Here is a 13,970-nt window from a genome sequence, read left to right as displayed (position 1 = left end):
CATTTTTTAATCCTAGCCCACAGTATGACAGATGTTACTCAATGTTTTTCGTACGTCTATGAGCTTCATGGGGTAGTTGTACGCATATAGAAATACCTGAAACAAAGCAAAATAAAAAAAAAATTCTGTTAAAGATATTGTTCATGACTCGTATTCAAAATCATCATCATAAATGCATTGTTCAAGTAACATATACACTGTTTAAAATGTTTTACACTATCCCTTACCATGCGTTCATATAAAACTGTTTCCAGACTTAGGGGTCGATTATGATGGCGGTGAATCCGCATCCTCCGGGCCGGTGGAAGCCACCGCCGGCCCAGAGGATGCGGATTCATCGCCGTGGTCCTTGAAAACACCCACCGCCAGATTATGATGGCGGTGGGATCAGCGGCGGACGGCAGGTCTGTCCGCCGCTGATCCGTGGGGTGTGGACCACAATATGGTGGCGGTGTCTGCAAGACACCGCCAGCCATATTATGATGTGTGCGGAGACATGCTTTTCCGCGGCGGATATTCCGCCGTGGAAAAGCATGTGGACCTTTGCTTCTGGGGGCCCCTTGCGGGCCCCCAGGGTGTTGGGGGGTGTGGGGTGCACATGGGGGGTACCTATGGTACCCCCCTGCATGTGCATGCACAAAGCGGCAGGCACCACGTGGTGCCTGCCGCTTTGTGCATGCACATGCAAAGCATGCATTTTTAACTTTGCGGCCGGTGCTGCTTTAAGCAGCAACCGCCGCAATGTTAAATATACAGGATGTGACCGCCAGGCTGGCGGTCACATCCTAATTCCTATGGAGGGAACACCGCTGCCCCTGCGGACAGTCCCTCCACCTCGGGGTGGCGGACGGACGCTGGTCCGTCCGCCATCCTAATCGACACCTTAATTGTGTACTTTGAAAAGTATTAATTTCATCAATACTAGTGCGCATAGAAAAAACTCTATAAACAAAGCAAAAATGACAATCAATATGAAAAACCATTATTCGGTTTACATTTGTTATCTTTTAACTTTATAAACCCAACCCCAGCCGCGGCCCGTGCAGGTAAAACCGGTGGGGCAGTGGAGCCGAGTGAGGGAGGATTTCGACGGACGATGATGAGGGAAATTTAAATAAATAATTACTTTTCCCTCGTCATCATCCATCGAAATTCCCCCACCCGTCCCCACCGTTCCACCGCTCTTAACTCCACGGGCCACAGCTGCAAAGAAATAGTAAAGATATTAAAGCCTACTATAAAAGTAACACATATTGGTGATGCCAATAGGTCTGACCTTTAACTGAAAATGCCTCTTTAGTCGTGGGTGAGTTTAGGCAGTCAATAACTCATCATAATGCATCTGTCCTTGCACTCATGCATCTATTTATTCACCTACTGACTCATTCTTACATTCACCCACTTACCCATCAAGAACAAAGCACACACACACACACACACTCAGAAAGCCTATCTAAGATAAATTAAAAGAATAAAAGTAGAAAAAGTCCAAATGAGTCTGCTTAAGCATGGTGGGCATGCACTTGCAATAAGAAATAAGTAAACAAAAATTAAATAGAGGACATCCACCTAGGAATAGTGTTGTGCATAGTGTACCATTGTTTTAAAGTTCCAACATGGCCACCATGTACACAAGAAACCTGGTGACCATCTTAGTAAAACAATGATACAGTATACATAATTCCTCATAACAATTAGGAATCCGCCAGTCGGGTAAATCATGCATTCAATGGCTGACGACTGCTGACCCAAACCCCTCGGTATATGCATATGGAAGTATTATTTATCTTTGTTGTTTAATACAGGAACTTGGTAGACAGTTAAAGGTGTTAGGTTGTACCTAAAAAGTACTTGAATACTCGTACAGCTAAATAAGTTTCAATTACAAAGTTACAGCTGATAAAGCAACATACAGGCCCCCTTACAAAGAACTAACTAGGATTCTCACATTGTAAATCTTCTTCCTATCGGGTTTATAGCTGCTGTAATCTGTGAGACAATATGTAGTATAGCACCTGTCTACAGGCTCTAACACAGAGTACTATTGATCCACCCTTACAGGCCTAATGGCTGAAACATATACTTTTCACAGTTATTGTAACCTCTTCTGCCTTTGTCATACTATTCCATAGTAAACAGATCAGAACTATGGTATCTGACATGACGTTTCCAATTAACCAATCAGGTTTACAGCCTTTATCACTGGATTGTCAACATAAACCCTTAGGCTTCCTGTATTTTAGGGCAATCATCATGCTTATAGTTATAAAATGACAAATATGTACAATTATACAGTCAGGGGACATAACAAGGATACTCACAGCGCAAGTCTTCGACCTCAGTGTTTAGCAGAGGGGAAAACCAACACAAACCTTTTGACTACTACAGTAATCTGTGAAATGCCATTAAAAAAAGATGTCAACAGGCTTTAAAACAGTGTTATAACAATCCACCCTTAAAGACCTCCTGGAATCCACATATGCTTTTCACAATAAGTAGGTCCACCCTACTGCCTTTGCCATAACAGTTCTGTATTTTTCCTTTATTTTTAAAACTGAGATATGAAAAGAAAATTGTTGCCATATGCTACAGCCTTGGTTAGAGAAAAATCTTTAAGTCTGACATATGACTGCCTCAATTCCAGCACGCAATGACAGTTTGTTTCGGCAATCTAATGCAAGCCATAGAATCTTATATCCAAAACTATTGTTTAATTCTTATGACTGTAACAGGGAGGAAGCCTGTTTGTTTATAAATTGAATAAAAATTCCCTTGACACGGGTGGGACCTTTGCCCTGTGGTGAAGGCCCCCCTGAGGATAGTGGAGGGTGGCTTTTCGCTATTTGGGGTTTTAAGTTACAGTGAATAGAGAGAAATTCAAGGGGATTAATTTAGAGAGGCCTCTACCTGAACTTCAGAGTGACGAATCTAGATGGCCGAAAATGCAGTGGACGCACCTCTACAGGGCAGCCATCTATAAAATGATATCCTCCCAAAGTTAGTGTATGTTCTGCAAAAATCCCCTATGTGGTCCCCGAGTCCTATTTCCTACGGATAGAGAGAATGGTGAGATTGTTGCTGTGGGATGGTTCTGTTCCCTGGATTACTGTGAAGAGCTCAGTTTACAACCGGGGGATAGGTTTGCCCTATTACTGGACAGCCCAGCTGCATGTCATTAATGTCTATGCCTACAACCTAAACAGGGATCCCGTGGTCTGCTTAGATCGGTGCACTATTGTGGCCCCTACTTGGTGTTACAGCAAACAAATGATGGACGGACAATGCAAATATTCTCCGCCAGTCAAAAGATCTGGGTTAAATCCATTGTTCTTTTGCTCACCATGCCAGCCCAGTTTAAACCCAGCCATATGCAAATCAGTCTTGACCCTGTGCCTCATGGGAACAGTCCAGACCGAACTGCCAAGCCAGGTCCTCCCTGGACCGGAAACAAGCATCCTGGGACCGGTTTCAGGGTATGTCACCCTTCTTCAGCCAGGCTAGCTTGAATCTGGTGGCACGTAAGCAAGGGATCCACGTCTGGGCATACCCATCCCACTTAGGGTGAAAAGTGTTACAGCAAACAAATGATGGACGAAATGCTGACAATGCAAACATTTTCCCCTATGTGGTAGCATTATTTTTACGGTGGGCGTGACAGGAAGACCCTGCCCGTTCCCACTCGGGCTGTTCTGGTGGCCTTGGACAAGATGCAGGCCCATATTGGTTGGACTGGTGGGGTCATGAAGGCCATGCTGCTATGGGTGGGTGCAATGCTGACGGAGGTACCCCACCTTCAGGGTTTTGCCAGATGAAACTTACTCGGGATTGCTGCAATGCGGGACAGTATAGAGGAAGGAGTGGTTAAATCCTTCGATAGTTTGTGGGCGAGTATGGGCTCTCCTATATGCAATTCTTCATGCATAAGCAACTCTGTCATGTACTTCGCACAGTGGGGGTTGATTGGACAGACTGGCCCGATTCAGCCCCACTGGAGAGGCTTTTGCTCAGGGATCCGCTGGGCAGGTGCGATCTCCTCACTGTACAAGGCTTCAGCAATCAGATTCCAGACAACTTTTGGCCCTTGTGGTTGTGTTGGGAGCGAGACCTGCGGGAGATGAAGGATGTGAGTTGGGAGGCCTCCCTTACGTATCCACGGGAGGTAGGCATAATGGCTCACTTCTGCCTCATCTAGTTGAAAATTCTACAAAGGGTGTATCTGGACCAGGTAAAATGGGACATATACCTCTGCCCAGTTGTCTTGGATGTGATTCTGCTGACGGGTCATTTTATCATATTATCTGGGTGTGTAGTGAGATCCAGGTGTACTGGGACATGATCCTTCGGGAACTCGACGCAGTGACTGCAGACACAGCGCTACCTAATCACGTTTGTACTCCCCGATATCCATGGGAATGTGGACCTGCCTAGATAAAAAGTTGATATTCTTCATGCTAGGGCTGATTGTGGCAAGGAGAGATGTTGCACAGAGTTGGGGGCTCCCTAAGGACCCCACGAGAGCACAGTGGATTGCAGGAATGGATTTCTGTATGAGGGCGGAGAAGGTCATTATGAAGCTACGGGTTGGGTGTGTGGCGAAATTATCATGGCTATACATCGCACAACACTCAGGGCTCTGTTCAGCTAGTCACCGCTAACTGGCTGTCCTCTCTAGGGGTTTACTGGTATGTTATGTGTGGCCGGTTTTGATCCAATCGTGCTAAGTGGGTGGTTCCCCCTTGGGATTGCTGGGGAATTCTGGGGTCCTGAGCCAGTTCCCTGGGCCCACTGCCAGATGCTTGCTCTTGTACAGTATGGTATCTTACCATTGCTGTACGCACTCCATTGATGACTCACACCGTTTTTTATATGAGTGAAAATGGTAAAAAAAACATTATAAAAAATCATGACAAGTCCGACAACCGGTCAGGAAACTGGGAGTACAGACACAGAGCCTAAAATAATCCATACCTTCCAGGTGGTTGGGGGAACGGGCTGCGCTGTTACTTGCGGATATGGATAGGGCATTTGATTCCCTTAGCTAGGTATATTTATTCACACTACTCCGCAAGCTAAATTTTGGACCACGATTCTTGCCAGACCTCACTCTGCTCTATACAGACCTGACTGCATCTGTGCGGGTGGCGGGCTCCATCTCCTCTACGTTTTTTATCGGACGAGGCACCAGGCAGGGTTGCCCACTGTCCCCCTACCTGTTTGCGTTAGCTATGGAACCCTTGGCCTCCTGGGTGCGGATAGACGCCCAGGTGACTGGTCTCGAGTGGGCACCTGGTCTGTCAGATCGCATTGCCCTCTTTGCCAATGATGTTTTATTTTTTCTCACAGAAATAGACAAGACGGGACCGCGATTGCTTTGCATCATGCATATTTTCGGGGAGACCTCTGGTCTATACATGAACCCTCGCAAATCTACCCTTTGGGTCCTGGGGAGGAGGTGGGTCTTGGTTCCTGGGCCTTCTCCGTTCAAGTGGCTTCTGGGGGTTGAAGTATCTGGGAGTGTTTTTACCGGATTTGCCTGTTACATCTTGAGATAGGAATCTGACCCCTGTGTGGGATCGCGTGTGGGGAGATCTTAAAACCTGGTCTCATATGCCCCTGTCTAATTATGGGTGGTCCGCCATCTTTAAGATGGCATCGCTCCCATGCCTGCTTTATCAGCTACAAAAACATCCATATCCGATTCCCCCCAGATAGTTCCAACAGGTCAATGCGGCTCTGGGACAGTTTCTGTGGGCTGGCGGAGTGACGAGGGTGGCCCTGCGGACCTGCTTCAAGTCACCATACTGTGGGGGGCTGGCAACCTCTGATATTATGTCATATTTCATGCCCTCACGTCTGTTGGTCCTCAATAAGTGGTGGTATGGGGACAGGACCAACCCGGCATACGCGGTCGAGAGGCAGTGTATGGGAGATGTTATGTTATGTTATGTTATGTTATGTTATTGGTTTTTATTGTGCGCACAGATACTCCAGCTAAGGAGCGTCCTGGCGCATTGACAAGGGAGCGCATAAAAAACATAACACAGCTAAAAGAGAACCAGAAAGGACCACTCTAAATACATGACACAGACTGGGGGTTGAAGACTAAAACAGGAATGTTTTCAAAGCTTTCCTAAAAGCCAAAAGATCCTCTAGCAGGCGCAATTCCACCGGAAGGGAGTTCCAAGCTGATGCCGCCTTTACACCAAATGAGCGGCCGCCCATGCGGCAGAGCCTGTATCTGGGGACTACAACCAGGGCCTGGCCCTGGGAACGAAGAGTGCGAGTAGGGACATAAAGGGAAAGAGAGCCAGACAAGATTTCAGGGCCCATGCCTCTCAAGATCACACTTTACAGACTGTACTCTACTCTGCACTGATACGTAACTCATTGCCATCTTCTACGACACTTGTATTCCAAATTTGGCGTCAGGCGTTGCGGAGGATTTGTGGTGGAATAGGCTGACCCGGGAGACCACTCTTTGGCACAATGGGTGACTACCGCAACTGGCTACATTGTCTGGCTTTCAGGTCTGGGACCGTATTGGTATCTCTACTCTTGGAGACTTAATGCGGGGGTCGATCCTGAAATCCTTTCAGGATTTACAGAAGGACTTTCAGATGCCTAAACCCCAATTTTACAGATACCTGCAGTTCCGACACGCCATCTCTCCGCACCTTGAGGGCCTGGGGTCCCTGGCTGAATTTAGTCCCATAGAGGCAAAGGTATTTATGGGAGACCTCCACGACCACAAGATCTCCAAAATCTATCAGCCCCTGGTTACCCATAGCTCCCCCACGCTACAGCACCTTAGAGAGGCCGGGGAGTAAGACATAGGCCCACTGGAGAAGGAGGACTAGACAGAGGCTCCGGCCTCCCTGCGGGGGTCTGCCATAGCAGTAAGCCTGCGCCTTATCCAGTTTAAATTCCTCCACCGGGTCTATTTCACCAGGGTTAGGCTCTGGAGGGCGGGATTGGTAGCTTCCCCGATATGTCTTCAATGCGAACATGAAGAAGGTACTCTACTGCACACTGCCTGGCACTGCTCCCCGTTAGTGAGATTCTGGAAGGGGGTTACGGCGTGCCTCTCCGAAGTGCTGGGTTGGGACCTCCCCAGCTCACCAAAGCTGGTCTTGTTACGTGTTATGGACGACATAGGAGGCAACATATACAAGCGCCATCTTATGTTACTAGACTTTACCTTAGCTAAGAGAGATATCGCTAGGGCCTGGAAGGCTCTGAGGGCGCCCTCGGTGTCTGCGTGAAAAAATTGCAAAGATTTCTGCATGGGTTTGGAGATTCCCATCTTTGTGGCCAGGGGGTGTCTGCTTAAGCATTTTAACATTTGTAAGCGGTGGGCGGATTATCACGGCTTATTGCTGGAACCCGTCTTCATAGCCAGGTCCCTCGACCCGGCTTCACTCCCACCTTAACTGACATATGATACTGCCCCTTGGGCACTGACACATCATGTTTAGTTGGACAATGCAGTTCTTTTTGTGGTGCTGTTCTGGAGTAGGTGCAAGTGCGATGGGGGGTGGGTTCGTGGAGTTTTTGTTTCTCTTTTTTTTCTTGTCTTTCTTTTTCCTTTTGTTGATATTTCATATGTATTGCTTTTCAGTTGTCCTGTTTTGATTATTGAAATTGTCAAAGTCAGTTAAATGTTCATTTTGTATGCAGAAGTTGCTGGGGTACAGGCCTCTGCACTATATTTGTTATTTGACAAATAAAATCTATTCCTTTGAGAAACAAAGCCTAGCCAAACATAGATCGTCCTGCACTCAGGCCCTTCACTACTAAAACATCCAACATGTTTCCACAGTGCTTGTAATTCATAGGTCCTGTTGTGTACATCCTACAAATCTATATAGATCTGCGCGTTTAGACAACATAAACTAAAGGATTGGTGTCCAGACTGATTCCAGACACCCCAAAAGGATATGTTCATCTGTAGACCAGCTAGCTCACAGTGCCACCACGAACCCCTCTTACCAAGGAGCAAATAGTTTCTGACAACAATAGACATGACAACCCTGACCCCTCAGAGATAGTGTTAACAGTCCAGTACTTCGCTCAGTCACCCATCCTCACTTTGTCTCAGAGAGATACACAGAATAAACGATGGAGCATCATTCTAGTGTAAAATATGTGTGCTGCAACAACCATTAGACAGAAAAAGATATATACGATCATGAGCACTACAGAGTAAATAAAAGGTAGAATTCTACCATAGTGCTAAAACAATGGATATATGCAGGCATATAGATACATGACAGTAATAATGTGACTCCTACAATGCTAACCCTAATTAGATGTACCTAGCATTTATGTAGGTGTATAGGCAAGAATACCCCTAGGAAAGAGCCAACCCCATTACCTGATGTGAGGGTGCGAAGGACCCTGTCTTGGTCTCGAGTTAGACACTCCTGCAAGTGATGACAGACCACTGCGTGTTGGAGTATCTGCGTACAGGGACCTCAGCGTCTCGTTTCAGCATGTCAACATGGAAGTCTTTCTCCTCTTCTTTGCCCAGCGAGGATGTGGTGCTTAGATACCCAAAAGGTACCCTCAGGGGTTCTACCTAGATGTGTCATGGTACTGTGGGCATGTTGGCAGAGGATGATGATAGTGATGACCCTAATACAGAGTTATTATGCAGGATATGGTAATCTTGCTGTGATACTGAGAATCCTCATGCATAATAAATGAGGCTAGTTTTGAGAGAAAACCACACAACATTTATGCAGCACCTAACTAGGTAAAAGGTCAGCACCAAAAACCGTTGTGTGGAACAAAGGATGTTGTTTTCAAAAGTCAGTGTTTCCCAAAAGAGACCTTTAACTTTTCTAGATATGTGCTCCTCCATATTGAGTGTTAATTCGTATAACTGGTGTGGGACACTTACCCTAGCATCAGGTGTTTCCATCTGTTATGTGGAACAATGGTAGAACGAATATAGGTAAAAGGTCATGTAACTACCTAGCCCATTATTGGGGTACATTGTGGTTCATAGCTGTCCTTTTTCTTTCGCATTTTTAACTTTATCACTGTATGGACTCACTTTTTTGAGTTTTGGAGCGTTAAAGAACGATACCACTCTAAATCCCATATTTTGGTGTCTAACATGCACAATTAAAGCCTCCAGTGTTTTAAATCTAAGCACATGCTATGTTCTTTTGAATTTACTATGATGCTATATCAGCTAGTGCCATTAAGATATGTTTGCTAATGTACCCAGATCATTGATAAACCTCTCCTCCTTGGATGTTCGGAGGTTACTACATGAGGAATATAAAGATAAGAAGGTCTCTCTTTTTGTGTTCTGTACTTGAAAGTGGACGGGTTCACTTTGCCCATGTATAAGACGTGTGATTTTATGTTAATCGTTGGGACATGTTCTGTTATTGTTTTGCTAGTGAAACACTTGCAAAATTGCATCTAAAAGGAAACAACGCATGTTGAATGATGCACCTTGTTGTAACGCATACACAGGTAATATAAATATTTTTTTAAACAAAATACCCTTGACAGAAAACAGGTATTAATGGTAAGTAACTTTGTCTTCTCTGTCAACTGATTTTCTTTAATATTCATTAATGCTCACTAGAGTAGCAAGTGAATCCACAGGGAATGAAAGAAACAAATCCTGTGGCAAGATATTTAAATTCCAGCTTCCAAAATCTCCACAAGGAATTGAAGGTAGATGTGAAGAACTTCAGGAGATTAAAAAGAGTCTGAGTGAAATGCTCCAAAGCTTAAGTGAGAAAGCAAGCCTCTTGTGGCAGATCAACTAGAGTAGGAAAATGACCTCCTCTACCACTGGCAACAACCTACCCATTATCAAAGCCCCACACGCGACCTTACCATCTCAAAGAGTTGCCTACTGACTAATGATTACTCTTTCCCTCTCAATTCTCTAATCATCTTCAGATCCTATTAACGTAACCTTTTTCTCACTGCAAAACCTTTGGCCAACAAGGAAAGGAGATTGTGTAGTTTTGGGTCACAAAGATTATGGATATTCGTGCTTCAGGAAGTACGCCAATGTTGAATCTCCCTCCCTCACTGGACACCACAGTCATCTACAATGACTGCATGAAAGTCCTGCTTGTCGGTTATGTTCCCTTGAAAAGGAAAAAGACCTAAGCCTTCTGCCCCATTAAGAAAGAAAGAAACTTGAAGACTTGAGGGTATGATCGGGACAATTTCTGTCTCACTATAATATGATTCAGTTGAGAGCTGCTGAAGAAGATACAAAAATCACTTTTCAGGGCAAAGTCCTCTCACATTAAATGTGTTTTAGACAACCCTAAGAATCACCTAAAGCTTCTTTTTGAAGTAGCAAATAGTCAAAAAACCATCTCCAGGTGACCCTATGAATGTCTCAGGATCTAAACGCGAGGAGTTAAGTCAACTTAAATCTATTGAACTTTCTTCATACTTCAGAATCTTCCAATCAAGTACAAACGAAATCTCAAAGCTCAGATGACCTGGTCCCAGTTTCACGTGATCAAGCTTCTAAGGAAGTGAAACGCGTTGTGAATAAACACGGAGGTGAACGCTTATTGATACAGAGTCCGTCTTTCATGAGAGAGTGAGAATTGTGGATTTTCTTATTGGGATATATATATATATATATATATATATATATATATATATATATATATATATATATATATATATATATATATATATATATTGTGTGTGTTCTTATATATATATATATATATTATACCTTTTATTTACCTTCTATAGGTTCAATTGTTTAAATAATACTATTTTTTACTTCAATAAGTAAAACATTTTTCATATGTATGTACATTTTAAATTCCTCCATTCCTCCAATACCATTGATTAGTTTAGAGTGGGAATAGTAAATCTGACCCTCCCACAGAGTCCGGCATATTCCCCAATGTTGCTTAGATTACAGTGGCAATAGCAAATCTCCCCTCCCATCTCAGAGTAGGAATAGTAAATCTGACACCTCCAAAGTCCAACGCTATCTTTAATGTTGCTTAGTTTGGAGTGGGGATAATAAATCTGCTCCCTCTTTGATTCCAATGTTTTCCCCAGTGCTACTACGTTAGGAGTGAGAATAGTGAATCTGACCCTTCCAGAGTCCAACACTTTCCTCACTGTTGATGAGTTTGGAGTGGGAATAGCAAATCGGAGTTCTCCAGAGTCTAGCCTTTTTTCCAATTTTGTTTTGTTTGTAGTGTGAATAGGGAATCTGAATCCCCTCCCCTGAGTCCAATGCTTTCCCAAATGCTGCTTAGCTTGGAGTGGAACAGTAAATATGCCCCCTCCACTAGTGTCCAACGCTAGTTTAGAATGAAAATAGTAAATCTGACCTTCCCAGAGTCTAATATTTTCCCCAAAGATGCTTATTTTAGGGAGTGAATATTGAATCTGATCCTCCCCCTAAACATATGTTAACGTATTATAAATACAAATGTATTCAAATTTATTTCTTGTTTTTGTAAATTTATATGAAATTATTTTCTATTTTTAACCATGATCGCACGGGCGGCTGTGACTGGGCCTCGTCTTCTGGACCCGGACAGTGGTGTACACAGTGCCCCCACAGAAGGGTGGTGCGAGGCGGCATGAGGCAGAGCCAGACCCCGAGGCACACAGGGCATCGAGCGGTTCGATAGGGGAAGCCAAGGGCCCCTGCGGCATTCAGTTGAGCGTGGTTAACGGCGGTAGGGCTGTGGCTGCGATCGGCCGGATGGAACGCCTGGGTCTGGACCCCACATTCCGGACACGGATGTTTGTCCACACCATGCTCCCACTGGAGGGCGGAACAGGGAGGTGTGCGAAGGAGCCGCTCCCTGGGACGCGGAAGGCAACCAAACGTCTGGCCTCTAAGGAGCTGAACAGGGGTGCGCACTTAGGCTATGTCTGAGATAGGATGTGCGCTGCACCCTGAGCGATGGAGACAATGGTGCGGAGGCGCTCGCAAGCAGCCGGAGCCAGTATTGGCGAATAAGTCCCCTGTGGGGGGCCCTCAACGAGACAGTGAAGTGGAGCCGGTGGCTGTCCAGGTGTGGACATCACGGTGAGAGAGCCAAGCAGGCCTGAAACGAGCCATGAGGCAGGAAGAGGCCCCTTGTGAGAGCCCATCTGAATAGGTGGCGTACGATCAGACAGTCTGTGTGTGTTGGGAGGTGCAAGTGTGGGTCACCGCGGCTGACCATGCTGATAGGGCCACATCAAGGACTGGTGGCACTAGTAGGAAGTGTGCTGCAGGTGGGAGCACATGTGTGATGCAGCTTGAAGCACTTAGACAAGAGCATTCAACGCAGGAGGACAGTGGTGACGCACTGCGGAACGGAGGGGTGACATGGGGCCCGGTGCCTCAGTAACTGTGGAGCGAGTGGAGGAGACAGCCGGTCTCAATTGGAGCAACGAGAGGTGTGAGAGTGGTGTTAGGCCTACCACTGTGGCCTGTGGAGGTGCAGACTGGTGTTGGGTCAAGAGGCGCTGTGGGGAGACCCCGTGGAATAGTCTGGAGGCGCAACAGATGTATCTGGTCATATACCGTAAATTGGGATGCACCAGGGGGACTGGGTCAAGGGCCTCCTTGCAAGGGTGGGGGTGCTGGAGACGCTGACCCACCGCAGACTGTGGGGGAGCGCACCCTCCTGATGATTGCCTGGACGCTATATTGCAGGCCCTTGAGTGCTCTAGCACAGCCATGGAGGCCAAATTGGACAAGGTGGTTCTGGACCTCATCTCTAATAAAAGAGACCTCAACCTGCTGCATGCAGACCATCGGAATTTGAAGGACTGGGTCATTGCCATAAAACAGGAGGTTGATGAATTGAAGCCGGCCATGGAGTTCCAGGACAAACAGCAGAACGCCCATGAAGTACGGATCTGATATCTTGAAGACCAGATTGAGGATGCAGAGGGCCGTTCGCGGCGGAAAAATGTCCGGTTGATTGGGCTACCGGAAGGTGTGGAGGGCCATGACATGGTCAATTTCCTGGAAAGCTGGCTTAAAACCATCTTACCGCATACTGGATTCTCCCCATTCTTCACCATTGAACAGGCGCATCGTGTTCCAGGCAGTGATAGGATGCGCCCACTTATCATCAGAATCCTACACTTCAGGGATCGGGAGGTAATCCTCCAGGAGACGAGGAAACTAGACGACATCCAATATGAAAACACCAAGATGTTTTTTCCGGAATATACTATGAAAGTCCAGCACCAGCGGGGGTCTTTCCTGCCAGTTAAACGCCAGCTCCGGCAGCTTAGTCTCGCCTATTCGCTGATGTTCCCGACCAGACTCCGTGTCATCTCTGATGGGAAGGCCCGGTTCTTCGACACGCCTCAGGCTGTTTGGGACTGGCTAGAGACATCGTTTCTATATATTTGCCCAAGACCCATGCGAACTGCTGCAACTTGACCTGAGGAAGCAGGTGGTAGAAGATCCAGGTGACGGCGGCCTGGGAGGCGGTTCCTGAGGTCATCCGCGATGCCTGGCCCGGACCAGATCCGTAAAGAGCGACAGGAGGTGGTTCAATTGTGGAGTAGATGGCAGAGGCAGCATTGCCGGAGAATAAAGTGGACACTTCCTTCCATTTATTGGGGGGGGTGGGCTCCTTGGTAGCGAACTTCTCTGATAAGGTGTCCAAGAGAAGGCCGGAGGTTACACCCCAGACGGCGGATGTTATTGTATGAAAATGGCTGTCATGAGAGTACAATACTGGGTGCTGTTTGAATTGCTGTGGGGGGTACCTAATGTTCCTAATGTCTGTGTGCTATCATGTATCAGGATGGGGAGGGCTATTGTGTTGGATGTGCCTGAGTCCTGGGGTTTGCCGTCCTTGACTTTCCGATCTGCGCTATGACAATGCATTGTTAACTGTCTCGGTGGGGACTAGGAGAGTATACCCTTCATGGTTGTACAACCCCCTGTTTTCCCCATCTCTTTGGGCCAGTAGGTCATGCGGCTAGGTTAC

At 46.3% G+C, this 13,970-nt stretch overlaps 1 protein-coding gene across 2 annotated transcripts in view; it reads left to right on the top strand.

Moving 5' to 3' along the window:
• The window catches only part of LOC144755444 (bile acid receptor-like), a 614,559-nt gene that overhangs the window by 219,973 nt on the left and 380,616 nt on the right, over nucleotides 1-13,970 (top strand). The window lies entirely within an intron of this gene.

Source organism: Lissotriton helveticus, chromosome 5_1, assembly GCF_964261635.1.
Source record: "Lissotriton helveticus chromosome 5_1, aLisHel1.1, whole genome shotgun sequence".
Taxonomy (NCBI): Eukaryota; Metazoa; Chordata; class Amphibia; order Caudata; family Salamandridae; genus Lissotriton; species Lissotriton helveticus.
Note: the sequence above shows the minus strand (reverse complement) of the source record. Positions and strands in the feature narration are given on the sequence as shown.